We start from the raw sequence: 10,856 nt of genomic DNA on the forward strand, positions 1-10,856 counted from the left end.
TCTGTCGACAATATTATAAAACGTTATTTTTAGATTAAAACTATCGATTCATATTTAAATAGAGGACGAAACATAGCATGAAATGTTATGGAAAGTCTCGTTAACATAAGAACGATTATAAATTTACAAACAATTTCAGTCATTAGTTATGATTAATGAGTTTTAATCATAGAACTAGTACCGAAATAGCGCGGATGACTTAGCCAATATACCGTAAATTTACATAAAGGGGATTAATCAAATGCGGTTGACACTTCAATATAATTTTATAGACCGTATAAATATCATTATGTCATTACAGCCTATACAGTCCACTGCTGGACATAGGCCTCCACAAGTTGACGCCAAAAATAGCGTGAACTCATGTGTTTTGCCCATAGTCACCACGCTGGGCAGGCGGGTTGGTGACCGCAGTACTGGCTTTGTCGCACCGAAGACGCTGCTGCCCGTCTTCGGCCTGTGTATTTCAAAGCCAGCAGTTGGATGGCTATCCGCCATCGGTCGGCTTCTTAAGTTCCAAGGTGGTTGTGGAACTGTGTTATCCCTTAGTCGCCTCTTACGACACCCACGGGAAGAGAGGGGGTGGCTAAATTCTTTAGTGCCGTAGCCACACAGCACCCGTAGCCACACAGCACATATTATAGACCGTATAAGTTGTATATAACCTATGTTTTTAATGAAATGTATGGTACTGGTCGATAATATTTCGAAAACAAGGAAATTTGTACACAATGAATTGAAAGTATTATCCATCATGGCATAAACCACTTTTGGACTTAATACACGAGGTACTAAAAGAGAGGTGAAATAGTTTGTCACTTTATACTATAGTTTTTTTTTTATTTTTATGTAAGTGATATATCCACAGGTTTATAATGCCCGTGCTTTTGTTATTCCATTTTATTTTTTTTAATCATGCATCAGTACGTCACTGCACTAAGGTTTAGGGACGTGCACATTATTTTGAACGATTGATTTTAATATTCACGTTCCCTTTTGCTTCAAGTATTTTATATCAAACACTTAATACGATCACAGATATACCACATCTATAACATATCCAAAAATTCAACGACTATTGAAGTCCTCTAAAATAAAAGAACATCACAAAACATACATTTAATCACTACGCAATTCTCTTCCCCTAATTATATTTACTTATTTTTAAAAATAATCACTTTTCTAAAATTCATGATAATAATTTTAACATTAAATTATTTACGTACGTTGTATTCTAAATTAAAACATAGCCATTTCAATGAGATCCTTACACAAAGCTACGAAAATATATAACATTAAATAACAAAATACGATACACGTTCGTCTTTCGACAGTCCAATCTGTAATGGTAAAAAACCGTAAGCAGATACGCAGCGAACACGAATAATAGAAACGTATCAGTTTCTGACCGTGGCGAGAACCTTGGTTGAGAAAACGATACTTATCAGGTTAACGCGTTCCAAAATATGGTCGAAGATCCGGCATAAGGAATATACTCATTAGGGTGTGTGTAGAAAATGTCCCAAAAAAGCTCCTTCTTGAGATATTTTGGGGTGAGCGCAAAAAAAATATCGTCATTTTTTGGCACACCCTAATACTCATGTCTTGTATTTATTTTTTAACGAAAATAACCCAGTACATATGCAAGATATCGACATATATCTGATATTATGCCAAATGAAATCGGGCCCAGACAATGCTAATTAATAAAGTAACACATGAGAGTATATATTCCTTATGTCGGATCTCGTACTAATACAATGCAATAACTATGCGGTTAAATCGTCATAATACTCTCTGTCACATGTGACTGAGATCATCAAATTGATTGCGTGAGGACTATTTTTCTATATCCATGACATAAGCAAAGAATGACTCGATTTGGTATTATAAAGTATATAACATATGCACAGTTCAGTTTCTGTTCAGAAAGTATATAACAGAAGCACATATAATAAAGAAATCCGTTCTTACAGTGCCTTATACATATAGACACATAAACGTTCTAACGATGAGGGCACACTTAATACAGTATCTTAAAGTTAGTTTAGTAATATTCACGTAGTATCAATATACTAGAGACGTCACATGGAAGAGACTTTTTTTTAAATTAGCAGGACCTTACAATAAAGACCTTTGTTATATAGCGACTTCGCTTCAGCCTGTAATATCCCACTACTGGGCATAGGCCTCTTTCCCCATGTAGGAGAAGGATCAGAGCTTAATCCACCACGCTGCTCCAATGCGAGTTGGCGGATATATTCCCTACTATGAGTAACGGAGGTCTATGTCCAGCAGTGGACTATATAGGCTGTAATGATAATGATGATGATGATGATGATGATGATGAGTAACGATCGCTATCAAGTGTACATGATAACAACCGGGACCGAGGGCTTAACGTGCTCTCCGAGGCACGGTGGGGAGACCCACTAGGACTGCACAAACACTCAGACCACGGCAAACACCTGTATGGCCAATACAAATGTTTGTCATGTGCGGGAATCGAACCGCAACCGCCAGCGTAACAGGTACAATCCATGGCTGTGACCGCTGCGCCAACTCGGCGTCACATAACATAACATAAGCACATATAATAAAGAAATCCGTTACTACAGTGCCTTACACATATAGACACTTAAACCTTCTAACGATGAAGGCAAACTTAATACGTGTATTTTAAAGTTAGTTCAGTACGTTTTGATCAATATAGGAGAGTGGTCACATGCAAGTGACTTTTTTTTTAAATTAACAAGACCTTACAATAAGACCTTTGTTATATAGCGAACAAAAAACAATTTTATTTTTTATCTTTATTCTTTCATACTTATTTGAAGCTTCCAAAAATACGAATTTAGTCTCTTTCATGAGTTTGCTATTTGAAACGGATGCATTCATTTTTGAAAGGGACAACATAGAATATCACAGACAGTTACACTTTATACACGAACTACATTTTATTAGTATTCTGTGTCTATTCCTCAGATCTTAATCACTTTCAATTTGGACGCAATGAGTCAAAACGTTAAATAAGTTACGTTAAAAATACTCTACTTTTTTTAACATAATCAGTAGAATGAATGACATCTGTCGAACTCAAGATGGACATTTGAAAGGAACTTTTGAAATTCACTTAGTAAAACATGTCAGGCTTTCTGGCTTTCAATAAAAGAAATAATGTCAAGAATGTCAGTTTGACAATAATGGAATTACATTAAAATTTTCCCTTCACAAATTTCACTTAAATATTGTTTCACTCTTTTTTTGCTAAATGTGGATAGCAAACAAGCGTGAATCTTTGTGATGGTGAGATAGAGAGATGGCATACTTAACACAATGGGCGTCTAAACACCAGGCACATGCAAGCGCTGGCCCACATAGAAATACAACACTACTCGAAAGCAATAAAGCTATGATTTTCTGTAAGGTTGAGATACTACTCCAGTAGGACTGTTCCTAATCTTGAGCAAAATTTTTCCAAAATTCCTTTTTCTATTTTTCCCTACTGTCGTTATTGATATTTCGACATTATTTCTGTAATCGGTACGCTTTATATTCACGTGAGAATGAAAGTTTTCGGCAAGTAATGCATTTTTTTATATGTTTTTTCATATTTTAATATATGCATTTCTTTTTAAGTATTTTGCAAGGTATGTATTGTATTGTATTGTAGTGGGCTCGGTTTTCCGCATTTAGACGCAAAGGTGGTCCATTATGCGTGAGAAGTGGGCCGACTAGTTTAGCCAGCCCAGCTCCTTCCAGAAGCTCAGAAGCCTCCTGGGGCGTTCACAGGCTTCTCGGAGCGTCCTTATTTCCTTAAGGATGGTAGCCCGGTGTGCGGCCACTCCCTCGCATTCCAGGATTACGTGGGCGGCTGTTTCTTCAGCAGCCAGACAGCCCCTGCAAAGAGGGCTGTCTGTTGCATTCATGATGAATAGTTGGTGATTGAGTGCCATATGGCCGGTAATCGTGCCAACAACTATTCTGATGTCCAGGCGATTGAGGCTGAGCAGTCGGCACGTTAGGTGCGGTGATACTTCCGTGAGTACCAATTTGGACTGTCTACAGCCGGTTTGGTTTGCCCAAAGGGCATTGTGATTTGCACGTGTACGTTGCCTTACCCACGAGCGCAGTTGTCCAAATGGTAGCGGCAACAGGATGGTTGGGCCGGCAACCTTTGTATTGGACCCCTGTCTTGCAAGCTCGTCGGCAGCATCGTTTCCGCGCGATCCACTATGTCCTTTTATCCACTGGAGGATTACCTCATTATGTGAGGCTAATGCTTCCAGGGTTTGATGACATTCGTATATAAGACTAGAGTTAGTCGAATTGCTCTCTAGTGCTTTAAGTACGGCCATGCTGTCCGACAGAATACGGATATTGCAATCCCTAATGCCTTTTGACAGGACGGCGGTGGCTGCATGGGTTATCGCAACACACTCACATTGAAAGATGGAGCTGTGTTGGCCCAGCGGTAGTGATAAGTTGATATTGAGGTCTTGTGAGTACACTCCGGCACCGGTGCCAGACCCCATTTTGGAGCCATCCGTGTAGATGCGGACCTCGCGTATGCCGGATTGGTCTCTTTCAGCCTCAAACGGTTGTATATGGTACTTTCTTTCGAAAATATGTTGTTTGGGAATCCTATCACAAGGAGCAGCAAGTAGTGGCTCATAGCTCACAAGGTTGCTCCAAAGTCTATTGTGTGGACCCTCCTGGTTGCACCACAAGCCCAAGTGTTTCAGCCTGATAGCTGACATAGCCGCCTCCTGTTGTATGAACAAGTCAAGCGGTGCCAGGTCAAGCATAACCTCAAGAGCTGCTGTGGGGGCGGTACGCATACAGCCAGTGATTGCAGAGCATGCTATTCTCTGAAACCGCTGGAGTTTGTTTTTAACGGTTGTAAGTTCTGTTCTCTGCCACCAGATAACCGCACCGTAGGTGATTATAGGCCTGACAATAGTTTTGTAAAGCCATAGAGTAATTTTAGGTGATATGCCCCAGCTTTTGCCGAGGAGCCTTTTGCATTGGCAGAGGATTATGCTGGCTTTGTTGATTTTTGAGTCTAAATGCCTGTTCCAAAGAAGCTTACTATCTAGGATTACTCCAAGATATTTGACCTCCTTGGTTAGGCCAAGACTGGTGCCAAATAATTTAGGGAGTTTAAGGTTCCCTAAATTCCGTTTATTTGTGAACATCACAAGTTCCGTCTTTGCGGGGTTCACTGTTAGTTCGTGGTCCGTACACCACTGTTCAACGACTTTTAATGCGGCCCTCATTTGGTCGCAGACTGTCCTCTCAGATGGCCCACTGATGAGTACAGTTAAGTCGTCTGCATAGCCCACTGTGAGAAATCTGCGGTCGTTGAGCAAGGTGATCAGTTCGTCGATCACTATGTTCCACAGAAGTGGGGAAAGGACCCCCCCCTGCGGACACCCCCTCACTACAACGCCTCTAGTTATTTCATTCACAGTGAATTGGATGGCCCTGTACTTCAGCATGCTGTCAATCCACCCGGCAATCGTGTTTATTTTGCAAGGTAAGGTGATAGCTATTTTTTTGAGGAAGAACACAGCTAGGACGAATGCTGCTCAAAATCTGTAGCAATCCCTCTGAGGATATTTCCCCATTGATTGAGGTATTCCTCAACCTTACAGAATATCATAGAGTGGCCAGAGCTATTTTTTTGAGGAAGGACACAGCCAAGACATATCCTGCTCAAAATCTGTAGCAATCCATCTGGGAATATTTCCCCATTGAGGTATTCGTCAACCTGACAGAAGATCATAGAGTGGCCAGAGATCCTGGGAAGAGGGGGGAGAGGGGGGATAGAGTTGGCGACGCGCTAGCGATGTCCCTGATGTTTCAGACGTCAAAACAACAAAATTTATATATATTTTTAAAGAGTAACTGCGAAGATTTTTGCTTGCTTTGCTCTGAATCTGCATTTCGAACCGGTGATAGCTTCACGTTTCAAAATAAATAAAATTTTAACTTGTAAAATGACGATTCGAAGGTGCTTTTGAAGCATATTGAAGAGAGCTATTTTTGATTTTGAACATACCTTGACGAGAAAATTTAAAGTTACTCTCTATTTTGATTCAATAATTAGTGACTAGTATCCCGCCTCGGCTTCGCACGGGTATTTAAAAAAAATTCAAAATATTTTTTTCCTAATTTTATTGAAAATGTAATATAGTAAACGTCAACCGCGAAAAGTGTAACTTCTAAACAGTGAAAGAATTTTTTAAATCGTTTCGGTAGTTTATGAGCTAATTCAATGCAAACAAACAATCAAATCTTTCCTCTTTATAATATTAGTAAAGATTTGTATTTTAACGGACGAGACAATAAAAACAGATCCATTTTAGTTCATTAAATATATTTTAAAAACACTTTTTGGATTACTGAAGCTTAACCCATATTTTTTTATGTGTACGTCCATGTATTATACGCGCATCCCACCGATACTACTAAATCATAATGTTTGAAATTTCGCGTAATTATAGCCTATACTACGAGCTATAACATAGTTTTTAGAATAATTCCTTTAGAAGAATGGATAAAAATTAAAATATGAAATGACAAACAAAGTCGGCGTACAGGTTTATCTATTTCAAACAGATTTTAATGAACGTAACACAGGGAATCGTTTTGCTTTTTTGCGTTTTCTCTAACAGGAAGCCGCTACTTGTAACGAAACACGACATAAGGCGTGTCGAGTGTGGACTGGGTGAGTCAAAGATAGAACGACTAGGGAACCATTGATGAAAGGGTGACAAACGACTATGAACGTTTAAAATACAATTTTTTTATGTATCAGATGAAAAATTTATTCAAAAAGACATTTCTTCATTTAGCTTAGAAGGATCGACATTCACAATCATTCTTATCGATAACGAAAAGAAATGAAGTAAATATAGGTAAAAAACATTGGTAAATACATTTGATGATAAGCTGAAGTTAGTAATTTTAATAGTCAATCATTATGAACAAAGGAAGAACGTACCTACTTCTAAATAATTATTCTTTCAAACCAATTTAATTTGAGAGCAATCGAGTATTAAGGCGAACCAAATTATTTGAACGGAAATTGCTAAATTACTATACTTTTTAGCAAAATTGTCCAGATTAGTTTCACTAAACAACTTTATCTCATATTGTTTCATAAATTAAGAAATTTAATTAATTTAAATTCGTCCTTAAATTCATAATCGTATTTTCTTCGACATTCTTTTAAATTACAATTTACTGTCGAAAACTAAGAAATCCAAAACGTTAATCTTTATTAGTAGATTAACTGAACCATTGCGGGTGTAAGGTCTTGTGTATGGCTTCAGTATCAATACATTTAAATTAACTTTGGCCAAAGTAAATCTAATTTAAAAGATTATTTCACGAAAAGTAGGTTATTGACCTGCCCAAACAAGATCGTCTAAGATTGAGGGCAATCGTTCTTAGGTGTTGTATTACAAAATAACGCTGCACTAACAAAATAAAACCCGATCGGGATCAAGGTCAACGTTTGGCGATGTCTGAATAAAACGATTACACGACCAGATTGTCTTTTTCTCATTAATTTTGCATTAAGTAAACAATGTCAACGTTAGACGCAAATTATTTGAAACGAAAGTATACCGTTTATGTAAAACTAGTTGTGCCCGCGACTTCGTTCTCATGGTATTTAAAAAAAAATAGTTATTGTTCAGTTCGCAGTTATAAAAAAAAAACTAAAATAAAAGTAGCAAAAGTCACTCCTAATTACATCAGCTATCTGCCAGTGAGTCTCGTCAAAATCGGTCCATCCGTTTCAGAGATTAGCCGGAACAAACAGACAAACAGACAAAAATTGTAAAAAATGTTATTTTGGTATATGCATACTTCCATAATATGCATTTAGTAAAAGCGGCTATTTAATATACACTCCAATTTTATTTATTTCTATACATCAACAAATCGTTTGAAAGATAAAGGCAAAATTTTAAACATCTTTGTGACAATCCTTGACCTATTCAAATGTAACCTTCAAAGACACATAAACATTTGACCATGGATTTACAGCTATATTACACAAATAATAAGTCTTATAAAAATTATAATCACATAACAGTTTATATCGAATCAGCACAACGTCGGTCCCACAAACGTGAGAATATGCAAGAGGAAATCACATAATATGCAAATCGGAACAATTTAGATATGGGTCAACGGCTCTGACATCCTATACTTAATCATTCTATCATCGTTTCAAATTATATTAATAGTTTTGATTGTTTTGGTACTCGGACAACTGCTTTGAAAATATTACGAATGATTTCATTTATTCATCATTCATCATTACTAAGATATAAAATTTGGAAGAACAATTCAAATTTACTTTATTCGAGTAGGCTTCAAAGGCACTTTAAATCTTTATTTTACAAATTATAATTATATAAATAAATAAATATTTATTGTTATAGATAAAAGTGAAGCTACCGCCGATTCGGAATGTACATTTTGCAGAGAAGAATCGCAAACAAACTCCGTAGTTACTCTTAAAAAAAATGGTTAATCTTACCTTCTTAATGTAATAAAAACAATAAGTACATTTGAACTAGCTCAAATAAGTTTTTTTTTGTTATAAGTTTAAGATACGTAACTATACATAAAGATCAGCGATAACAATTGCATTTTACTACGAATACGGCCACATTTGTTTCAAACGTCTCAAATATTATTCGGTTATTGTATAAACGCGTGACTGAAAAATAAAAGATGATCGATATCAAATTACATTAAAGAACAATATATTTTCATTTATTTCAACATGTATCAAAAAAGATATACATAAAAAAATAGTATAATTTATAGTAATAAAAAAATGTTATCATTCTTCCTTTCATATCGCTATCCTTTTATATTGAAATAAACAGTAACTTCTAACATATTTTTGTAATTATATCTATCAATCATTATGGTATATCTCTAGTCTCGTCAGTTTGAAATGTAACGTTATCGCTAATTCTAGTTCTAATTCTATGTAGATTGTTATTTTAAAGTTATAAAGTTTATTTGAACTTAAGTACCAACCAGCTCTATTAAAAAATATACGGTCATTGCTTATATGTCTTATTATGGGAGCACGAAATAAAAACACAACACGTGACACCAAAACAACGACAGGTGACAAAAGGTGTACAGGTGCGCCTGCGCATGCGTCACTTGTAAATAGCGTACATAGCATTTTTAGTAGTTGCTTTTGTATTTTTATGTCTTCTCCAAGTTACGTGACATTGTGGAATTCATTCGTTAAATTGTTGCACTACTGGATGCCATATCTAAATGAATCGAAAAATCGAGACACAGTGTTTGAAAGAGAGGTTTTTAAAATAAGAAAAAAAAAACAAAGTACCAATATATATTGATGTCTTATATAAAAATATAGTTTTCTCACTTACCTGAAAAATTAGTAATTTTAATATGCGTACTGTTAGAACTTAATATGTAATTCGGGAAAAGAAGTTATATTATCGCATTTTTTCACATCCTAATACCAACCTTGGGTTAATGATATAACCACCAAATAATAAATAAAAAGTCAGAAAAATCCTATAAACATTGGTGGTACAATAAACATAGTAAGTGCAATGTACAACCTCTACGCTTTATATATACTTTATCTGACGTCGAAGTATTTGTGAGTTATGGGTTTAAATTTCACCCTCACAGCATTTTATATGTCGAGTAATAAAATCGTATTTCTGCTACGTACTGGTTCAATTTTATATTCCTTTGGTTCTTGCGTACTTGGAATCTGTTACGAGTATATTCGTTGGGGTCAGTTATTTCAAAGTTGTTTTATTTATTTTTAAGATTTAATTATTAACCCTTAAACGATTACGATTCGGCTTTAATTTACATCGACAAGTAATACAACGTAGGTAGACGAAAAAATAGTCAAGTAAATACACATTATTAGCGATAACTCAAACAGTACTTGTTACTTGTTAGATCTCGATGATATTTCGATGGGATAACACAACACGCTCCAACTTTCAATTAAAAAAGAATCATCAAAATCAACGCACCCAGTATTTTTTTTTATGGATATATGGAAATAGTCGCCCGACTATAAGCACATTAGTTGTGTGAAGAACGGCGTTTGGAGCGACTGCAGTGCCAGGCCGCAATCGTCCTCTAAGTAGGGAGCACATGAGCTCTCTAGCCTTTTAACTGACTTCGAGGTAATCAACCGGTAATCTAGCGGGTTGGGTTGAGCAGAAAGATGCTCTTTGTAGTTTTTCTTGCAACGCTCGATCTCTGCTACTATTGTTGGTATTCTTAGTTAGTGTGACGTTAAGAAGATAAAGATACAACACATATCTTTGGTAGTTCCTTTAATGGTCTTAGTGTTATAAGGTCGAAACCAGGGTCTTTCTGGCGTTCAGGTTTTTTATTTCCCTAATTACTTCACTGGGTGGTATTGGTGAAAGATGGGACACTGAGTTGAAAATCTTGGTTTAGAATGAGATCTATTTCTGGATCATCACTACCTTGTGCTTCATTGGGTTTGAATACTGAGGCCAAACGTTTGCCAAAAGCTTCATGACCGTTAATCTTACACTTCATGACCATTACGGATTGGAGGTAGCGGAATTTGATAAAGTGTTTTGTGGCCGTATAGGGAACGTCCGCCACGGCCAAGTAAAAAGTTAGGAAACAAAAAAAATACAGTCGAATTGAGAAGCTCCTCCTTTTTTGAAATCAGTTTTAAAAGGAGAAACCATCATCGATTCGATTTGTGTTCATTGAGTATACGTATATGTTGGAAGCCGATTTTAAGAATTTTCTTCCAATGAATAGGGCAGGGTCGA

Source organism: Melitaea cinxia, chromosome 16 (assembly GCF_905220565.1).
Source record: "Melitaea cinxia chromosome 16, ilMelCinx1.1, whole genome shotgun sequence".
Taxonomy (NCBI): Eukaryota; Metazoa; Arthropoda; class Insecta; order Lepidoptera; family Nymphalidae; genus Melitaea; species Melitaea cinxia.